This window comes from Engystomops pustulosus, chromosome 9 (assembly GCF_040894005.1).
Source record: "Engystomops pustulosus chromosome 9, aEngPut4.maternal, whole genome shotgun sequence".
NCBI lineage: Eukaryota > Metazoa > Chordata > Amphibia > Anura > Leptodactylidae > Engystomops > Engystomops pustulosus.
In genome coordinates, this window is record NC_092419.1 from 90,475,625 (window position 1) to 90,498,629 (window position 23,005).

The following is a 23,005-nucleotide window of genomic DNA, read 5'->3' on the forward strand; positions in this document are numbered from 1 at the left end:
GATGAGATGACACTGAGTTATTGCCTAATAGAAATCCAACCCCTACTGAATTTTCCCACTTCAGCCTTTGCTATGGATATGTGCGCCACTAAGCGCAGAACACAGCGGTCGCAAGTCTCACTACAAATTGCTCAGAATTGGCAAGTACATGCACTGCAGAAACTACAGCCACCAGCAGATCAACCAGAAATCAAATATATAGAACGCTACTGTAGGCTTCAAGAAGCTATTTGTATTCTCCTATGGCTATTTTCTAGCCAAGTATCAAAGGAAGCACACTACTATGCCAGATGAGATGACACTGAGTTATTGCCTAATAGAAATCCAACCCCTACTGAATTTTCCCACTTCAGCCTTTGCTATGGATATGTGCGCCACTAAGCGCAGAACACAGCGGTCGCAAGTCTCACTACAAATTGCTCAGAATTGGCAAGTACATGCACTGCAGAAACTACAGCCACCAGCAGATCAACCAGAAATCAAATATATAGAACGCTACTGTAGGCTTCAAGAAGCTATTTGTATTCTCCTATGGCTATTTTCTAGCCAAGTATCAAAGGAAGCACACTACTATGCCAGATGAGATGACACTGAGTTATTGCCTAATAGAAATCCAACCCCTACTGAATTTTCCCACTTCGGTCTTTGCTATGGATATGTGTGCCACTAAGAGCTAAACACAACGGTAGCAAGTCCCCCTGCTAATTCCTCACAAAATGGTAAAAGATGCAAATTAAAATAAAAAAAGTAGAACGTTATTGTAGCCCTAAGAAGGGCTGTTGGGTTCTTTGAGAATCACTCCTGCCTAACAGTAAGCTAATAGAACACCCTAACGCTTTCCCTGACCAGCAGCAGCTCTCTCCCTAGCGGCATCCAGAGACAGAATGATCCGAGCAGCGCGGCCAGCGGCTAGTCTATCCCAGGGTCACCTGATCTGGCCAGCCAACCACTGCTATCGACGTGTAAGGGTACCACGTCATGCTGGGTGGAGTGCAGAGTCTCCTGGCTTGTGATTGGCTCTGTTTCTGGCCGCCAAAAAGCAAAACGGCGGGAGCTGCCATTTTCTCGAGCGGGCAAAGTATTCGTCCGAGCAACGAGCAGTTTCGAGTACCCTAATGCTCGACCGAGCATCAAGCTCGGACGAGCATGTTCGCTCATCTCTATTTAGGTCCAGTCTGCTTTATTTCTAAAAAGTAAATGTAGCGGTGCCATAAAGAAAATGTTTGTAATAATAAACTTTGTTATGCAAAAGGTAAGCAAAAGGTTTGGCACTCGGAAGAAGCCACCAGGATAAATAAAATGTAGTTTCTCTTTATTTCAGTCTCAGGAACATAACAGCTTTAGTGCATACGATCAACTTCTTCCGAGTGCCGAACCTTTTGCTTACCTTTTGCATTGCGTGGATCCTATGGCGTGGATGTGGTAGCAAGCACCGAGTCCGGGTCCAAGGAAGCTGGGATTGTCTCCTTTTGGGTAAACTGGACTTTTCACCCTCGGGTGTTCTGCTCATGTTCTTAATAAACTTTGTTATCCCACAAGGAATAAAAAGTATCAACATCCACATTTCACAAAACATCATAAAATAAAACAGACAAAATATTCCAATTTAAAATAGTGGATATCTCCTTGACAAACATAGGAAAGAAGTCATCGCCCAAGTATTCTGCCTTACCAAAATGTATATTTGTCTAAAAAACTCATATACTTCACTAGAGGGTATTTATTATATTGACATTTTCAGACACAGTCTGGAAGTCAAAGGCGCGCATAGCGGTGACTACTACAAATTTGTGGGTGTAGAGGTTACACTTGCAACAATGTTCTTGAATACCCATATTATATATGTGATGGGAACTCATAATATTCTACTCTTATCTTTAGGTGGCGGTGACTCTTAGGATAGTGCCGGTGCTTTGAACCAGCAAATAGCTTCTTGACCTTAACATAATTTCAGACTTCCTTAGATTAAGTCTTTATAAAAGAAGAAGTAATGTGAGGTACTTATTTCATGTTGTAGGTATTGATTTGGAAAGAGAAGAACTCAATACATAGTGCACCCAACGACATCAGCATATATATTAGTGATGGCGAACCTTTTGGAGACAGAGTGCAAAAGCGCAAAAACTACAACCAAAACCCACTTGTATATCGCAAAGTGCCATTATGACAATTTAAGCAGTAACTTATTGATCCCTGCTGTATCACAGGTTTTATCGTATTGGTTTCCTGAGTTCACCAATACAATAGAAAGATGATGGAGTAATTTGGATTGTAGCTTCCCTCCAGGGTCCCCTGAAGAGGAAGAATCAGGGGACCCAGAGGAGGAGCTCGAATGACAATCCATCTCTATCCACACCTTCTCGCTCCTCCTGTAGTCCTAGCAGCCAAGGATGTTGCTTTAAAATATGGCACATCCTCGGCTGTCTTGGACCGCAGGAAAAAGTCTTGAGTCTTAGCTGGCAAACTCTGTGTTGGTGTGAAGGCCTGGGTGCCCACAGAAAGGGCTCTGAGTGCCACCTCTGGCACCCGCGCCATAGGTTCGCCACCACTGATATATATTAACTGAATGGCTCATTGAGAGAAACAGGTGACTGGTAGGAATAGGAAGCATAGATAATATGGAACCATTAGGCACGGTGTGTTGGTCTTAATGATTTATCAAGTTGGAATGTGCTTTTATGGAACTATTTGTGGTTTGCTTTCATACAGTGTCAGACTGGCGTGTGATGGGCCTAGCAGAGGTGGTGATCTTGAGGGCCCATCCTCTATCCATAAAATCCCTATGTAGGATTCATCATAAATAAGATCAGTGTCTGAACTACAGTGTAGCGGCCATAGTTCTTGTTTTGTGCCAGATAGAGACAATACGCATGTGCACAATACCAGAGTCACAGAAATCTGGGATGCTAGGTAAAAATGGCCAGGCTATATCTATGCTATGAGCAGCAGCGGCATTATCAGTACAATCATACAAATGCTATGAATGCAGATTACAACCTTGCAGATTATAATATTACAATATTTATATGCTTATGCTTGGAGCAAATATTTTCTAGTTTGGATCAAATTATTAACAGATGAAACTTATATACTTTTGTACTAGCCACTATCCAGTGCTGGAAATATTAAGAGCTACAGTATACTTTTGATGGTGGACAACTATCATAGTATATAAAGCTGGAAAAAGACGCAAGTCAATCAAATCTAACTATGGCAGCTTAGTTGTCCGAACGCGTGATCGGACGAGCTTGATTACATAGCGCAGTTCAGTATTGACAGACTAAGGGCTCATACACACTAATGTGTGCCCACCGTACTGTATACCGGCGGGCACCTGTCGGCACGCGGGAAGGGAGGAGGGGGTGAGCGCTGCCTGCTTCTGCCCCTCTCCATAGAAAATAGTAGCCGAATCAACAAGCGATCACCGTACCAAGCCTGTGCACCATAGCCGTCTCTGGGGGACATATGTACGGTCGCAAGCCCCCTGACGGTCGTGTTCATGAGCCCTAAGAAAGCAAGCAGACAGATGATCAGGAGGTATAGGAAGTAGTCCTGAAAACCAAAGGGGGGGGGGGGGAGGGGTGTTTGTGAAAAAGGACGTGGTCAGGCAGAAAATAGCCCGTGCGACAAATAATTTTAGAATTTGCAACACATTACGGCGCACAGTTTAGCAACTCTATGAAGATGGAAAGTAGAACACAACAGTTTTAAACTGGACCAGAATTTTACATCATAGTAATACATGTGGCACAGCAAAAAAACAAAACAATGGGGCTCATTTACTAAGGGTCGGCAGAGCGCATTTTCGGCAGGTTTCCCAACGATTTCCGCTTTTCACCAAATTACCACCGGGATTTTGGTGCATGTGATTGGATTTTGGCGCATCGGCGCCGGCTTGCATGCAACAGAAATGGGGGCTGTGGCCGTCGGACAACCCGGCAGATTCGGACAATGCACAAGATTTAACATTTAGAATTGTGTCGCAAGACATGCACCGGGAAGAAGAAGGTGAACTCTAGCGGATCTCAGCGCAGAAGCGACACATGCAGGAAATTGGACGCACGACCTTAGTGAATCGCGGCAGACCCGAATCCTCGTCGAACAACGCACTGCGAGATAGTGACAAGACCGGGTAAGTAAATCTGCCCCAATGTATTGTCTGTCTTTGCACTGGCGAAACCTACGCCACATATTGACCATCTTTTGTCACTTAATATCAATACCATTGTATTTTACAGGACCTATGAATAAATCATACATATTAATCCTCATTACACAGATTATTGAGGTACATTTCAGACTTTATTATCTCTGGTAAAGGCAGTGTAATGGATGAGCTAAATCTGCCTGCAGCTAGAATTGTTTAAAGCTGAAAGACCCGGCTCCTGTGTTTTTTCTTCATTTCTTTTTATTTAGAAGGGGAAATATATTACATTTTGTTCCTAAATTCTGCTGTATATTTACTACTTTTATAAATGTAATTTCCATTTGGTAATATCAGGCTTGTTGTGTCTATAGGAGCAGGCATAATACCACAACATAGGAAATAATGGTTTTAGTGCTGCGCTTGTGCATTTTTTGTATTATAAATAGATTGTTGTATGAAATACCAGACCGCTTGAAGAGCAGAATATATTTCCAGTTATTATGGCATATTTTTTACTTTGCCTTTTATAAATGGGAAATTATACCCTTTATGAAATTTTTATCATTCGGATAGAGGCAGTGGTTGTAGCCTATACAGTACATACAATATATATATATATATATATATATATATACATACACACAATAGGTAAAAAGTAGGTAGTACTCCCGATTTAAAAAAATTCCAAAAAGGTGAAATTCATTGAGACAGTGGTGACATTTCAGTGTGAACCACCTTCATCAAGCCTTGATGAAGGTGGTTGATACTACAAGGGATCTTGCCAGAATCCATGGAGGCTCTGCACCCCTGTTGAGATTGTTTGCACTGTGCGGACTTGGTTTTCCTTATTTTTCTCTCTATATAGATATATATAAAAATTACTAAATATATATGCATTGCTATTAACCCTCAATAAATATATTATAGGTGCAAGATCCACCTTATTATGGGATAAAAGAAGAAGTTATGTTCACCTATTTTCATGCAGTTACTGTCCCCATAGATTTTATATAAGCATTGGCAATGGTTTTACATGTCTGTCTCCGTTGCAGCCTGTGGTAATTATGGAGAGAGCCTAACCCCTTTGAAGGCTACCAGGACTTGTCCATTATTGGGCTAAAAACACTGGATCCATTGTTTCTGGCCCATGTGTCAGCATGTGTGGTCCACTCACAGAATGATAACAGGAGAAAAGTAGAATAGTAGGAATAGAACCGGCTATAATTTGCCACTTTGGCAGATGGTTAACACATGGGGCAGTGGAAACCATGGCTGTTTGTATGAGCGCATTGGCCCAGATTTACTAAAGCCCCTGCACCAGTTTTCTATTGGACTTTGCACGTTCTTTAATGTGCAAACTGCTTGCACATATATTTATGAAGTGTCTTAGAGACATTTGTGGCGTGGCTGCACTATATCCAACATGACACAAAATTCTGTACTGAAATGGGCTAAGTCGGACCGTGTGCCACATTTAACATGTAAAGTCCAACAGAAATCTGTAGCACACCCCATGTTGAAGGTGCACCAAAAAAAGTGGTGCACACTGTCAGAGCAGTGCAGGGGGTGCCAGATTCATGAAGAATGGGCACCATAAGTCTACCTTTTTATATCTTCCAAAAGGTTAACATAAGCATGGAGTTCAGGGAGAAGTCGATGACTGAGCTCTCTCTATATAGAGTGGGTGACTGCTGTATTATACAATAAACAACTTTCTCTATTAAATTTTGAATCCGAACCATATTGGATAAAATCTTCAGCCATCATGGGGGAACTGTCAAAGAATGATCTCTTTGAATGCTGGAGGCACAAGGTAGGAGAACTAGAACCAATATGTAAATGAAAATATCAAAGTATAAAATACCGTAGCTATTTTTGTCATTAGCTTCCTCCCGGGAAATATATTGCTAAGCTCTTTACTTGTTCATCCTCCTTGTGGGTTCTTGCAAAAATCATTTGTTCCTTTATCAGATGACATCTGCCGTAATAAAATCTAATAATAGAAGCCCAAATAAAAAAATAGAGACATCGTTATGTTCCCTCCCATTGCCAGTCCTATTGACGCTACTGGCTCAAGGGCATGTAAAATGTGACAATGAAGAGATATTTCTAATGATTTTTTTGCTTCTAGATCTGAAACTCTGAAGCAATGGTAAGGGGGCATCCTCTACACATAGAGGAAAGGATTTGCCATTATTTTATTAAAATATGTTCAGCAAATTGATCTAGGTAGGATTATTTATCGGTAAAAACTTCCCTAGAGCAATAATCAAATGGAGACATAACTTTAGGAAGGGGGATGTATATAGCTCCTGCAGTTTTATTACAGTCGTTGTTACCATGTGCAGTATTTGCTTAAGGAATAGATATTACTTCCTTCCTCTTCCTGCACAAGAACTGGATGAAACATGTCTGCAACATTAGGAGTAAAAATACTGGCGTTGTCAACTCAAATCTCACTGATGGGATCCAATACAACTCACACATCGTGTACTAGTGTAGAACCAGATCCAACATCAAGTGGATCAGAGGATAATTCTGATTCCTGAGGTAATAATCTCAGAAATTCATGAAGTCACCAGGTCTCATAACCACACATTGACATATACCACATGGATGTATAGTATATAGGAGCATTATTACATCATGTACTATAGATATTCTACTTACTATAGTTTTGCACTATAAGATGTACCTTATTATAAAAGTCACTCCAAAAATATGTTTGACACCAATTAAAAATTCCCCGGTTGTCCCATATATATCTCAGCAATAGTTGATTCACCAAGAAAATGGGTCCTGGGAAATAGTGTTACCAACATCTGAAACCATGAGTCAAAATAATGCAGATAGAAAGACAGATGTTATGCCAAAGAAATAAATTTTATTTAATGAAATAACACATGAAAGTAAAAACAATTAAAATTCCCACAGCTAGGGAAGTACAAATGATCCCCCAGTTACCAGCCCCAATATGGGATGCAATAATAGCGTGACTAAGGATAAACCACAGGTATATAGCGTAGATATAAAGTGCTTGACAAACAGTGTTAAATCAAGATAAATGAAGTCACATTACCAAAGGTGGAGTGCCGGGCTGGAGAAACCGGGGGGTCACAGGTGCCCCACGCGTATCGCCCGTCAAGCGGGCTTCCTCAGGGGAATTTTAATTGTTTTTACTTTCATGTGTTATTTCATTAAATAAAATTTATTTCTTTGGCATAACAGCTGTCTTTCTATCTGCATTATCTCAGCAATAGTTCCCACACAAACGGCTCAGCAACATGCACATGTACAGCTCTGCTACATTCAGGCACAGACAGCTTTGCTTTATCGCTGCCAAGCGTGCACGCAACAACTCATAGGGGCTTATTTATCAGGGCCTCTGCGCCACGTTAGAAGCCGTGAGATAATCGCAAATGCTAGTTTATTGCTAGCATTTGTGACTATTTACCCCATTCCGCCACCTTTACGCCAGTGGGGCGTGAAAGGACGTGAAGGGGGCCCAGCGCAGGGTGTTACTGTCCTCACGCCTGCGCACTCGCTGCAGCTGGGGCATGACCCTGCTGGATACATCAAGAGGCCGGAGCCTCTTGATGTATCGGGCTGCGAAAAAGCACCTTGTGTTATATAATTTATTCACTACCCCGTTGTACTTCCTCTCTGGTCCCGCCAAACAATTCCTCAGGAACTGGTTAGTAGGACTAGTCTACCATCAGTGAAACTGAAGGTAGATGTCCTTCAACTGCAACTCCCAGCACACCATTTCATAATATATAATATTTTATCAACATACAGCCAGCAAAGGGGTTGTCCAGGATTAAGGTTTTTTTTATATGGGTCCAAGGAGGTATAAAAAGATTAAACAAGGTGTACTTACCTCTCTCTGGTGTTCAATTGCAGTGTGGCACCTCATTTTACCACTGGTCTTTGTTTGTATAATAAACATACACCGTAGCGAAAAACAGGGTGCCCGCTAACCTCAATGTCAGATAGATTCACATAATCTGTCATGGACTGGATGGAACATCTGACTGATTGTTCTATATTCTTTTACAGAAAATCTATTAAAAGTCATAAAATCTATTAAAAAATCTATTAAAAAACATAAAATGATATAGGAATACAAGAAACGGGGTGAAGGCTACAACTTAAGAGAGGAAAAGCAACCTTGAGATGTGTTTCGGACTAACGATGAGCTCTTTGTCAGGCAAGCGACTTTGTATAAAGAGGCTCTGGTTGACGTGATTGGGGACTGGTGGTGACTAGAGATGAGCGAGCACTAAAATGCTCGAGTGCTCGTTATTCGAGACAAACTTTTCCAGATGCTAGAGTGCTCGTCTCGAATAACGAGCCCCATTGAAGTCAATGGGAGACTCGAGCATTTTTCAAAGGGACCATGGTTTGGGAATAAAATGTGTTAATTAATTGAAAAAGAATGTCTTCTGATAAGTTATCAGATGTATGCAAACATCTGCAATCTATTCTTCACTGTTCCACGCGTATATTATCTCCCGACAAGTTAGCAGATGTGAAGAACAGTGAAGAATAGAATAAAAACAGTGACCACAGGATCATTTAAGTGAAAAGCACAGTGAAGAATAGATTGCAGATGTTCGGCACATCCGCTGTCCCGGGATCCGCTGCTCTTCTTCCACTGAAGTCTCCCCGATCTCTCCGTGCTGCCCGATGTCTCCGTGCTGCCCGATGTCTCCCTGCTGCCCGATGTCTCCGTGCTGCCCCATGTCTCCGTGCTGCCCCATGTCTCCCTGCTGCCCGATGTCTCCCTGCTGCCCGATGTCTCCCTGCTGCCCGATGTCTCCGTGCTGCCCCATGTCTCCCTGCTGCCCGATGTCTCCCTGCTGCCCAATGTCTCCCTGCTGCCCCATGTCTCCGTGCTGCCCCATGTCTCCGTGCTGCCTCTGCCCCGATGTCTCCGTGCTGCTCCCCGATGTCTCCGTGCTGCTGCTCCCCAGTGTCTCTGTGCTGCTCCCCGGTGTCTCTGTCCTGCTCACCGTGTTCTTCAATGTGTTCTTCACACATATATATTGTTCTTCACATACTATTTTGTTCGCACCATTCCGCGCGTATCTTCCGACAAGTAAGCAGATGTGCCGATTATCTGTAATCTATTCTTCACTGTGTTTTTCACTTCATTGTTCTTCACTGTGTTTTTTTAATTAAATGCTCGATCTCGAGCAGGGGAAATACTCGTACCTTAACCCCTTCCCGACATTTGACGTAATAGTACTGCATCGCGGGAGGTGCGTTCCCGCAAAATGCAGTACTATTACGTCAAGCTTCTGGCGCCGGCTCCTGAACGGAGCCGGCGCCAGAAGCTGCGGGTGTCGGCTATATGTTATAGCTGACACCCGCCTCTAACACCCGCGATCGGAGATTTCTCCGATCGCGGGTGTTAACCCCTAACACGCCGCGGTCGCGCTGACCGCGGCGTGTCAGAGGCATTTAAAGTTAATTAGAGTTGAATCGGACCCCCCCGCGGCGCTTACCGGGGGGGTCCGCTGCTCCGATCGCAGCCCCGGGACTGCCGGTGCCCGGGGCTGCGAGATCTTCCTCCGGAAGCCGGGTCCGTGCCTCCTGGCACACATCTGTATTGCACTGTGTAACCTGTAAAAAAGCTTGAACAAGTGATCAGAAGATCACTTGTTCAAGCTTAGATGTCAGGAACAGTAAAAAAAGTAAAAATAAATAAATAAAGGTTATTTACAATAAAAATAAATAATAAAAGAAAGTGAAAGTCCCCCCAAACACCACATTTCCCTTTACACAAGTAATAAAGTATAAAAAACACTAAATCACAAAAAAACCCCACTTATTTGGTATCGCCGCGTCCGTAACAATCTGTACAATAAATCCTAATCATAATTGGACCCGCTCGGTGAACGTGGTAAAAAAAAAAACCCAAAAACTTGCCAAAAATTAAAACTTTTTATCAAATTGCTTTACAAAAATTGTTCTAAAAAGTGATCCGAAAAAGTTACAAGCACCAAAATGATACCAATAAAAAGAGCAACTTGTCACGCAAAAAATAAGCTTACAACCAGCTCCGTTAACCAAAAAATACTATAATTATGCCGCTATAAAAATGGCAATACTAAAACAAATGCAATTTTTTCTATTCTAGTTTTCCTTCAATAAAATTGGACAAATAAAAATAAAACTATATAAATGAGGTATCACCGTAATCGTAGTGATCCGTAGAATAAAGATAATATATTATTGTTATGCTACAGTGAACACCCCCCCCCCAAAAAATGCTAAAAATCCAAAACAAGAATTGATGATTTTATTTTCCTCCACACGTAAAAAGTTAATAAAATTGCTTCAATAAGCTAAAAACCCACTAAAATTAAGCTTTTTTTTACAGTGCATCTCGTCTCGCAAAAAATAAGCCCTTATTTGTCTAAATTGCTTAAAAAATAAATAAAGATTGTATAGCCTATTCCCAACGAGCGTTGTTATAGAACGGTGCGGCGGGTAGTGACTTGCCAACACCGGTCAGGGTAAGACGGCGGCTGTTCACTGATCGGGGTAAGACGGCGGCTGTTCCTCACAGCCATCCATCCTGCCCCATGGACCAGAAGGGTTACGTCCCCCCCACACCCCCCCAGTTTATTATCGCTGCTATTGGCTCATCAATTCAGACGAGCCAATAGAAGCGAATTTACTTATGACGTCAGTAATACCGATCACCGTGTCTGTAGACACGGTGATCGGGGCAGGGTGGCGGCTGTTCCTGAAAGCCACCAATTGTGCCTTGCGGTCCAGAGGGGTTTTGTTGCCCCCCTCTGTCCATGTTTGCCGCTATTGGCTGGTCGATTTGGTCCAGCCAAAAGCAGCAATATTCGTCACAATGGGCATCGCTAGGGTGAATAAGAGCAACACTTGGCGATAATTTCCCTACGAAAAACGAAGATATGGTACAAAAGCGCTGGCCGTGCACATTGTACAGATGATGCTGTACAACTCTTACGAGCTGTTCCAATGTGCAGGTCCTGCTGTATAATTTCTCCGTTTTCAAGAGGAAGATATTAGGAAACTAATATTGGGACAAGAAGGACGGGGCCCCAGTACCTCTGGTTTAGATGTTCCTGTGTTTTGCCAGGACAGCATTTTCCCGGTGAATTCTGCTGCTTCTAAAGGTAGGACTCAATAGAGTCTGTTCCAAAAGAGGAGTAAGGATGGACACTACATACTAAGGATGGACACTACATACTACTAAGAGACCTGCGACAACTCCAGAGTGACAAAAGTTTAGTTGGTCCCTTGATATATTCTACCTCCTTATACACTAGACATTCACAATTCACGCCCAACCTATTGTGAATTAATTTCGGTAAAATGAATAATAACAACTGTTATGTCCCGTTGCTCCCTATACCCCTCCATTATTTCATAAGGGGCGCCACATAACGGGCACTGAACTTTCCAGAAATAATTGAAATTTCCATCTTGGACTCCATTGCACATCGTATTTGGAAACCACCTGTATGTTCAAAATGCTCATTTCACCACGTGTATTACACTACACCACATATTACACCTTGCTATATTCCCCAAGGGGTGTACATTCAACAATTAGGGTCACTTTTCGGGTTTTGCTCTGTTTTGGTACCACTACGGCTCTCCAAATGTATCCTGACACATATGAAGGATTTCTGTCAAATTTGGCCTCTAAAAGACAAACCTCCCTCTTTTCCTCTACTGTGCGCCCATAAAGCATTGTATATGCACATGTGGGGTACTTCTACACTCGGGAGAAATAGTTTTACACCTTTTTTGGGGTTATTTAATATATTATCCCTTGTGGCTTACATAAATTAGGGGTAAAGTGACATTTATAGGAAAATTTTCACCTTTTTAATGATTAGGGCCTAATTGGATCATTCACCTGTAGGGGCAGATACATATATTACACATTGCAAAATTCTCTAAGGGGTGTGCGTTCAAAAATTAGGGTCACTTTTCGGATTCTTCTCTGTTTTATACGACTAGGGTTCTCCAAATGCATGTCAAACATTTCTGTCAAATTTGGCTTCTAAAAGGCAAACATTCCCCTTTCCTTTTACTGTGCGCCCATACAACATTTTATATACACATGTGGGGTACTTCTACACTTGAGAGAAATAGGTTTACACATTTTGGGGGGTTATTGCATTTTTTTATCCCTTGTGGCTATATAAAATTAGGAGTAAAATGACCTTTATAAGAAAATGTTCACCTTTTATCTATATAAGTCCTAATTAAATCAAACACCTTTACGGACAAATACACATATTACACCTTGCTAAATTCTCTAAGGGGTGTACTTTCCAAAATGGTGATACTTGTTGGGGTTCCCCTCTGTTTTGGTACCACTACGGCTCTCTAAATGCATCCTGACACATGTAAAGGATGTCTGTCAAATTTGGCTTCTAAAAGGCCAACGCCCCTCTTTCCCTTCTGAGCTTCACTGCGTACCCATACAACATTTTATTTGCATGTGTGGGGCAATTTTATACTCGGGAGAAATGCTAGTACACATTTTTTGAGGTTGTTTCATCTTTAATGCCTTATGGGATACAAAAATTAGCCGTAAAAGTGACTTTTTTGGGAAAATGTTCACCTTTTTCCTTTTAGGGACCTAATTGAAGCAAACACCTGTAGGGGAAAATACACATATTACACCTTGCTGAATTCTCCAAAGGGTGCACTTCCCAAAATGGTGACACTTGTTGGGGTTCCCCTCTGTTTTGGTACCACTAGGGCTCTCCAAATGCATCCTGACACATGTAAAGGATGATTGTCAAATCTGGCTTCTAAAAGGCCAAAGCCCCTCTTTCCCTTCTGAGCCCTACTGTGTACCCATACAACACTTTACATGCAAAAGTGGTGCAGTTCTGTGCTTAGGAGAAATAGTTTTACACATTTATGGGGTTGTTTCATCTTTTATCCCTTGTGGCTTACAAAAATTTGGGGTAAAAGTGACTTTTTCTAGAAAATTTTCACCTTTTTTCCGTTTTGGGGCCTAATTGAATCAAACACCTGTTGGGGAAAATACACAAATTACACGTTGCTAAACTCTCCAGGGGGTGTACTTTCCAAAATGGTGTCTCATGTTGGGGCTTTCCTCTGTTTTGGTACCATTATGGCTCTCCAAATGCATCCTGACACGTGAAAACTTTTTCAGCCATATTTGCCCTGCAAAAACAAAACAACGCTCTTTCCATTCCAAGTGCCCCCCTGTGCCCGTACAGCAGGGTACAGTGACAAAATGGGTATTGGCATACTCAGGAGGAATTGCCCTCAACATTGTATAATGCATTTTCCTTTTTAACCCATTGTGAAGGTGCAAATTGTAGTGTTCAATGAATCTATAGTACGATAAAATTACATTTCTGTAATTTCACTTTAATTTATCTTTCACCCTCATGAAACGTTCATAGGGTTAACAAAATTCCCAAAGGTTGTTTTGAATATTTTGAGGGGTGTAGTTTCTAAAATGGTGTCATTTGTGGGGGTTTTCTGTCATGTGGGCCTTATAAAGTCACTTCTAACTAAACTGACCCTCCAAAAGTAGGTTTTGATGATTTTCGTGAAAATCTGAAAAATTGCACCTAAAGTTATAAGCCTCCTAACATCCTAAATAAAGGAAAAGAGGTTTGAAAAATGATGCCAAGTTAAAGCAGACATATGGAAAATGTTAGTTATCAAGTTATTTTAGTGATATGACCAACTTTCCAAAAAGTAGAAAATTTTGAATTTGGAAAACATTGTTTTTTTCAAAATTTTTGCCAAATTTCCATTTATTTCATAAATAAATACTAAATATATTGACTAAATTTCTCAACCAGCATGAAGTACAATATGTCACGAAAAAACAATCTCAAAATCAACTGGATATGTTAAAGCGTTCCAAAGTTATAACCACTTAAATAGACACATGTCAGATTTTAAAAAATGGGCCGTGTCAGGAAGGTGAAAAGTGGCTTCAGCGTTAAGGGGTTAATACTCGAACGAGCATCAAGCTCGGACGAGTATACTCGCTCATCTCTAGTGGTGACAGGAGGTGCTGTACTGCACCAGAGCGCCAGAGAAAGGTAAGTATAGCTTCTTTGTTTTCACACCCCAAATAAAAAAAACCTTAACCCCGACCAACCCTTCCCCACTTTACTGCCTCAGATAATACCTCCTCTGCTTGAATATTATGGTACATTCTCATGAATGTAATAGGGACCAATATGCGGCCACATATGGGTCCCCATTGACGTTTATGGTGCCTGGTATCACGGTGCAGTCAAGTGAAATATAGGACATGTCCTATGTACTGACATGTTACAGCGTTCACCCAGTGCTCCTCTATGGAGAGGGGTGGGGTGAGCAGTGGTCATCCCTCCTCTCCAGCGCGCTGACGTGTTCCCGTGCGAATGTAGCCTTACTAAAATCAACAGATGAGGAATAATAATAACTCAGGTTATTGGTGTTTATTTATAACTGGAAACTCCTCTCCATACACATAGTCCCACATTTACTAAGGGCCGTGCAACAGTTTCCTGTCGGACTTTGCATGTTGTTTTCAGTGCAAACTGCTGGCACAGGTATTTAAGAAGTATCTGTGCTACATTTGTGTTGCATGCGACTGTTTTGAGTCATGGCTGCACTATTCTTCATGCAACACAAATTTCTGCACTGAAATGGGCGTTTCAGGGCTCAGTCAGGCCATCCAATACATTTATCATGCAAAATCCAATATAAGTGTATTGCACGCCCTAAGTTAAAGGTGCACGGAAAAAAAATGCCACAAGAGAACTGCACTTTGCACTGTTTTTAGTATATGTGCACCTTGGTCTTTCAGGTAGGTGGTTTTGGGTGGTTATCTCTTTTAAGTCTTGGACTATTGTCCACACCTCCACACAGGGGAGATCATATGGTGATGATGGAGACTGCACTACTTCTTATAGAGAATATGGAACTATTTTAGTGGCAGCGAATCCCAGCATATTTTCCAGTCTCTGGAATCATTGGATGATGTAGCAACTTGTAGCAGCACAATTTTATGTCACTATGACTGGTTTGTATAGAACTGCAATACTCACAGCCAGAGATTATGATTTTCCTCCCTGCGGCAGCCATCAAATCAGTATTATTGACACAATTCAGTAAGTATTGTACTCACGAAAAACCAGGAGGCAACTGAAACTCAAATAATGAAATACTATTAGTGCTGGTGGAACAAGAAGCTCTAGGACTGCTGAGGGGTTAATCACTGTAATTCTTATAAACTAGAGTTCTCCTTTAAATATGGTACAGTTACTATTGGATACCATTAGGGTTGCTGGAAAGTCCATTGGAGCTGGGTAGTTTAATAGAGAAAAGCACAGTGTGTTATATTGTATTATACTGGTATGAGCCATGCAGGATGTATAACAGAATTGTCTGGTATCTAATACCCTGTTTCCCTGAAAATAATACACCACCCGAAAAAATGACATAGTGCACTAGAAACTTTAGACCTCCCCTGAATATAAGACCTATCGGCAGTCATTTCTATATCTCGCCCCATGACGTACGTTAGTATTAGTAGATCTTTTAGATACGGCAAGAGGATGTGACATGGGGAAAATTTCATGGGATAAAATCACTGAGTGTTGTGCTGCAAATACGATACAAGAAGCTTCAGGGACAAGAAGGAAAGTGCTAAACATGAGAGATTGGAGCCAACGATTCTATGATCTGAATGATAACTGTCTGTAGACAAATCTGGCAAATAAGCCACCCCATCAGTGCATTCACAGGCTGATGTGCATATCCGTTCAAAGATAATTATTGCTACATTTCTTCAGTTACCTTGGCAGTTTATAGAAATCAATGGGTATGCTGAGCATGCGTGACCAATCATACATTTATTGTAGAGGACCCTGTTATTGTGATCATCTGTTTCAAAAATTAAAACCTCCTGTACAAAAGAAAATTCTTCATTTTGCCATTAATAACTTTTTTATACTTCCATGTACGGAGCTGTGGGTGATGTCATTTTTTGTGGCTTTTGATGATGTTTTCAATGCTACCACACTAAGGACCGTATGGCCTTTTGATCTCTTTTTATTTAAAAAATTGGTATTTTTCAAAATGGAGGCAAAAAGTGGCATTTTATACCTATCTGGTTAAAACAACAGAAATAACCATTATTATATTTTGATAGATCAAATATGTTTATGATTTTTACTTTTTTTTTTATTTATATCATTTCTAGGGGAAGAGGGGTGATTTGGATTTTTAGGTTTTTAATTTATATTTTTTTATTTTTTTTACCATTTTTCAGACTTTCTGGGGCACTTTAAGCCTAGGTTGTCTTATTGATCCTACCACATACTGCCATACTACAGTATAAGGGGATTTTTCACATCATTTATGATCATCATTTGTGCAAATCGCACATGGTAAGGAATCTGTTAAAACGAGACAGCCACTGGTCTTTGTATGACCAGTGGGTCTTTGTATGATTGGGTGTTACCGGTGGGTGTTTGCTGCAATATGCAGCCTGTGAGCTCTCTCCATACCGCAGCAACAGACATTTAACGTACTATTACGTCACACATCGGTAAGGGGGTTAAACAATCAATTCCAAGTAATCCCCGATCCTGCAGATTTCTCAGACAAATTAGATGATAATTTGTCTACTTAATTATCTATAATTTTTCTATTTAATTCTCTATAATTTGTCTGTATTTAGTGGGTAATCTTACAGGAAATGTTGTAAAATTATAAAAATAACCAATTTCTTATTATTTTATTTCCTGCCTGTAGCTGATAGTTTTAGGATCCTGGATGAGTTACATGGATTCAAACACATTCTGCATGGACGGAAGAGAAGTAATTTTAAAATCCACATCTCGATCTGAATACATTTGAACATGATTGTACATGAAATATGTCAGCAGCTGAGAAAACTGAAGTGACCCAGTATGTGCTTCTACTATCAATATTTGCGCCGTCTTGCTTTGCCTTTTGTCATATTCTTACTGTTGTCATTTGCTTCAGAAACTTTAAGTGTGGATTGAAGACTAAATTATTTATATCTCAATATGATTTGAAAGTGCCAAGTGTTTCTTTCTTCTCTTTTTTTTAAAGCTTCAAGTGAAAGGAAAATGGCAAAAGATGAATAATTTTACAAGACAGGGATAAAAAAAAAAGTGCCTGAATCACCCAGCAGAGAGTTCATTAGGTGCTACACTAAAGCATAAAGAGTATGTAGATGGACAGATCCCAATACTGAAGCACATATGCAATACCCCTGCCAATGCATAGTCAGGCCGGTAGTTGCAAATAGCGCCCTCTCCAGGTCAGGAGCTGTTAGGGGGAGTCACAAACCCTCTATGAAGGTTCTAGAACCTGATCATTGTGTAAGGCCCCTTCCACACTCGCGTTGCATTTCACGTCAGAGTTTGATCAGGGTGCGATCAGGGTTTGGTCAGTGAAAAACGCGCATTTTGCATCAGAGTGCAATCAGTTTTCAGTCAGAGTTTGTTCAGTGTCTCAGTTTTTCACGCGCGTTTTTGATGCAATTGCAATGCAATTTCAATGCGTTTTTCACGCGCAGAAAATGCGCGTGAAATGCACTCAGGACTGAGCTCTATCTTTTCTATGTCAATTGATGCGTGAAAAACGCATTGCACTTGCATTGCACTTGCAAGTGTCTCAGAGTGCAATGCGTTTTTGATGCGTCTCCATAGACTTGTATGGTGCGTTTTTTACGCGCGTGACTTGCAAAAGTAGAGCATGTCGAGATTTAAACGCGCGTTAAAAAAAACGCACTTGTGTGCGTGAAAAAAAATGCAAGTCTGAAAAGACTCATTGATTACAATGGGTCAGAGTGCAATGCAAGTTCTGCACGTCAAAAGCACGCGCAGAAAACGCGCGTGAAAAACGCAAGTGTGAAAGGGGCCTAATAGCAGCTGTTACCTCTGCCTGGAAACGCAATAGTTAAATGGGTGTAAAATGTTATCCAATTATGTGGCTGTATTGTAAATTGGAATGTGATTGGAGAGGTGCTACCACCTGACCAGGGGGAGTATATAACCCTTGTGCAGGGGGGAGCACATGGTCTTAGCTAGTCTGTCCAGACCTCATGGTCCAGTCTGCAGAGACTGACCACATGGTCTGAGTGAAGAGAGAGAGTCAGAGTGTAGTAGACCTTTAGTGCTGCCACAGAAACCAATCCCAGGAACTATGTCAGGAGACTCTAATCCAAAGATGCAGCTTCCACAGTTTGGACAACATTACCTCCATCTGATCCCTGAATACGGCTGTTACCACCACGGGCTCCCCATCCATTACCCAGGGACAAATCTTACAGACACTCAGGGGTTGTCCCAGGGAGAACCAGTACATCAGCCTCTCCCTCCATATTTCTTGCACACACCATCTGCTGGAGACCTGCCAGGCTGTAGGACCGCCCTCCGGTCCCCATACCAAGCACCGTGACATCAGTGGGCGTGGTCACCAGCCACTCAGGTATTCTGGGCCCCGGCTGCTTCCGGGCCCCAAGAAAAGGCTAGGCCCCAGTGGGGGAAGTTGCACATGCAACAAGTGCCCTAAGAATTCATTCAAAGGACAAGTGTCTCCTTCAGAACTTGGTGAATGTATCATGTATGCTGTAAAATGAAGGGCAATGGTTGCTGGGTGTGGGAACCTATAAATACCTCCTCAAATCATATCTATACTTCAATTAAAAAACACTACATTACAATCTTTATAATACCCCATAAAAAAGGATACATATAAAAACAAACATATGAAAATGTGACATACACAATAGGGGAGGGGATTAAGCCCGTAGGCCATGTTATATATATATGTAATATATACAATTAAACAACCATTTCATATAGTAGACCAAAAAATGTGATTCAAATAAAGTTGAAAATCTATAAAGTGATCCCCAAATCATTACATTAGCTATTTGATGCATTACAAGAGATGTACCCACCACTAGCCATGACTCCACATCACCCCTATCGCACTGTCCAGCACCCCAAATATCGGTTGTGCCCATCACCCCACCAGATATATCCGGAGGTAGAAGCCTTAAGCTATAACTGATACAGTGGGAGGGGAAGGGGTTACATCCTGTGATAAATCCCCTCCCAAGGAGTCATTCAACTTTAATCCAAATATATATATATTTATATACAATGCAGTTTTATATATTGTTATATACAACGAAAAACCTGTTGAATAAGAAGCGAGGAGTCGCCCAGCCATTGAGTACACCGCTAAATGAGAAAATAATTATGAAGCAAATTTTCACTGTGTAACAAATTAGATTTTATTTCACCCCTGTATTTCAAGGCTAATGCTTCTTAGATTATGAAAATTAATTGTTTGTAAAAGATAACAGAGTTAAACACACTTCAGAGAATATCTATTATGAAATGATGCACTTCACATAGTGCAGAAAAAATACGCGATCGGATTGTGGCGCATCGGCGCTGGCATGCACGCGAAGGAAATCGGGGGGCGTGGCCGAACAAAAACCCTAGCGGATTCGGAAAAACCGCCACATTTAAAAAAAAAAAAAAGGGTCGCAGAGCTTGCACTTACCTTCACTAGGAATAGGCAGGTGAACTCGAGTGCGTTCCGATGCTCTTCAGCGCAGCAGCGCCACCTGGTGGACGTCGGATGAACTGCCTTAATGAATCGCGGCCGGACCCAAATCCACCGCAGAGAACGCGCCGCTGGATCGCGAATGGACCAGGTAAGTAAATCTGCCCCAATGTGGTATAATATTACATTTTCTATAAAGAATGACATAGTAAGTAAAAAACAAAGACTTGTCCCCATTCCTAACAAACTAGTTTTAGTTTATACTATTATGCTAAAATTTGGTGATTGTAAATACGACGGTGGAGATTCCTTTAGCGGACATACATACACATACATACATACATACACACATACATACACACATACATACACACATACATGCATCCAGCTTTATATGTTAGAAAGCATTTCCTCCAAATTAGTTATATTAACTACAGCACATCAACTCCCTTAAATGAATTATATAACTATATATACAGTGGCCCAATATTTATAAGATATAATCCTGCCGCCATATCAGATATTTACAGTCAACCTTCAAAAAAAAATGTTGGACAGTGACACCCCCCCCCCCCCCGAACTAACTATAAGATATATAACCCCCAGAATTAATTAGAAAATATCCATATCCTTATAGTCCCGGGTCACCTATTCCTCTGACTGCCTAATAGTCCATCCAGTCGCTTGGCCGCAGGATGGGACAAGACAGATATTGGGTTTGGAAACAATCAATATGCTGTATTTAACAGAAACCATTAGCAGGATGGAGCTGGGTATTTCAGGTATTCCAGCCTAATAGAGTTAAGAGTTACTGTGCCATTATCTCGCTCGCTGTTTTGGTGAAATGCTTGTTTGAAGTCTGTTCCAGATATTTTTGTGAATCATGATGCTTTTACTAAGTAAAAGCTATTGCACATTATCTGCTCTGTCTCTGGACAATGCATCTGTGTATATTTTCCTAAAGAACAATGGTTTCACAAGAATTAGCTGTTTGTGGCTTCTTCAGCAGCATTTAGACAGTTAACACTGGTATGGGGCCCAGGTTTGGCCCGGACAGGGTTGTCAAGGTGGAGAACGGGGTGCGGGCCCTAGAGTCAACCACAACCCCTGTCAACTACCTAACAAACCTGACAAACCCTATAGGTTAGGGACTTGGTGCATAGAAAAGAGGATCAAACACAGAGGGAGAGGCAAAACATAACAGACAGGCAATCAAAGCCAGACAGAACTCCAAGATGGCAGTGAAGCACAAAAAGAAATAGCCAGAGAATAGTCAAAATAACACAGTATAGTAAAAGCAAGGGAAACGGACAACAAGTGTCAGTAGAATAGTAAAACCATCATGGTGTAATGGAACTGGGCAGATATTTTAAAGAGTTCCTGGACGCCGCCCCTAGCAGCTGACTGGACCAGCCGTCTATCTAATGTTGCTGGACAGAGATGAGCTGCAGATTAATCCGTCGTGGTTCAATCAGTCCCAATACTGCAGCAACATTTCACACAGACAAAACACAGTTGAAAATTAACACCGCCTAAGCCACACTCAGCAGACTATGGAAGACTGTGGCACAAATTTTAGAAGGGTTTTAAAATTCTAATTTTCACAGGTCCGCTCATCACCAATATTCAGCGCCAGGTTTGCCATATATGTATGGTATATGTTTTAGGCTACAACTGTATTATATTATTATACTAACTGTACTATTATATCAATTAACAAGTACAGTACTGCAGAAAAACTTTCTACATAGTTTTGAAGTTGAAAACCAGTAGTTGGTTTAAAAAAGGAAGCAAATGTTCAGCCACTGAAAACAAGTTTTACACACCTGGATTTGTGGATCCTCTGCCTCTTCTTTGCAGATCCTCTCCAGTTCCCTCAGGTTGGATGGTGAACATTGGTGGAATGGTCACAGAGACGTTCTGAAGTCTCTGCTTTGTTATTTTAGCTGTGAGCTTAGGGTCATTGTCTTGTTGGAAGGTGAACCTTCTGCCCAGTCTGAGGTCCAGAGCATCTGGAAGAGGTTTTCATCCGGGATATCTCTGTACTTGGCCGCATTCATCTTTCCTATCCCTGTCCCCATAGCATGATGCTGCCTCCACCATGTGTCAATGTTGGGATTGTATTTGGCAGGTGACCATATGATATTTAGTTTTTTCGCCTTTAATAAATAAACAAATATTTCTACATTTCTGTTTTTCTGTCAAGATGGGGTACAGAGTGTACATTGATGAGCAAAAAAAAGAACATTTTTGATCTTACCAATTGGCTGCAATGAAATGAGTGAAAAGTTTACAGCAGGGGTCTTTTTGTACCCACTCTACTTATTTCATCTTTCCTCATTCCCTAACATCTCTCCTCTCTCCACTCCTGCTACTGCTGTCTGCATAAGCCCTGTATTCAACTCTGTTGGTGTCACTCTACATACCACCCACCGGGCAGGACAGAGCCTGAAAGCTGGGACGGTCCCCTGGATCTGGGATGGTTGGGAGGTATGGATCAAGGCTTCCGAGTTTTCCAACTACAGAAGCCTATTAGAGCTAGACAGGGCTGTGTGTAATAAGCAGACTCAGATCCAATAAATTGAAGTACAGGAGAATTCTAGTGTATTATATAATGTTTATATGGTGTATTATACAATAGAAAAAACATGAAATGGGTATTGCTGTCTATAAGTACCACAGCTTAAAGGGGTTGTCCGACTTCTGAAAAAAAACGAAAGGTGGCCGGGAGGGGGCTGCTTAAAAAAATAAAGATGTACTTACCTTCCGGCACCCTCTGGTATCCAGCGCTGCTGTCGTTCCGGTCCGGGCGCCATGTAAACAAACATGGCCGCCGGAGCAGCGCTGGACTCAGCTTCTGGCTGGACTCGACAACCTTCCGGCCCGCATTCACAATGCTGCGAATAGGGACGGATAGGCGTGGCCGGCCACGGCCAGCCGGAAGCTGAGTCCAGCTGAATACCGGAGGGTGCCGGAAAGTAAGTACATCTTTATTTTTTTAAGCAACCCCCTCCCGGCCACCTTTAGTTTTTTTTTCAGAACTCTCGGACAACCCCTTTAAAGGAATTTGAAGTTGAGCATGGAAAACTCAATAAAATGGTATTTCCTGAAATTCCAAACAGGTGGTCAAATCAATTTGACCATGGTCAGATTTCTGTCCACTAGAAATATACAATGAAGCTTTCTATAGAATGACAGCAAACAGAGATCTAGAAAACAAAAAAATTTGCATAACTTTTATTATTCAAACAA

General features: G+C 41.5%; 1 long non-coding RNA gene across 1 annotated transcript in view; it reads right to left on the bottom strand.

The window, feature by feature from the left end:
- The window catches only part of LOC140076528 (uncharacterized), a 34,654-nt gene that overhangs the window by 10,724 nt on the left and 925 nt on the right, over nt 1-23,005 (bottom strand). The window contains exon 2 of the long non-coding RNA XR_011849608.1: nt 21,580-21,912. This is a non-coding gene — a long non-coding RNA (uncharacterized lncRNA). The remainder of the gene's footprint in view (nt 1-21,579; nt 21,913-23,005) is intronic.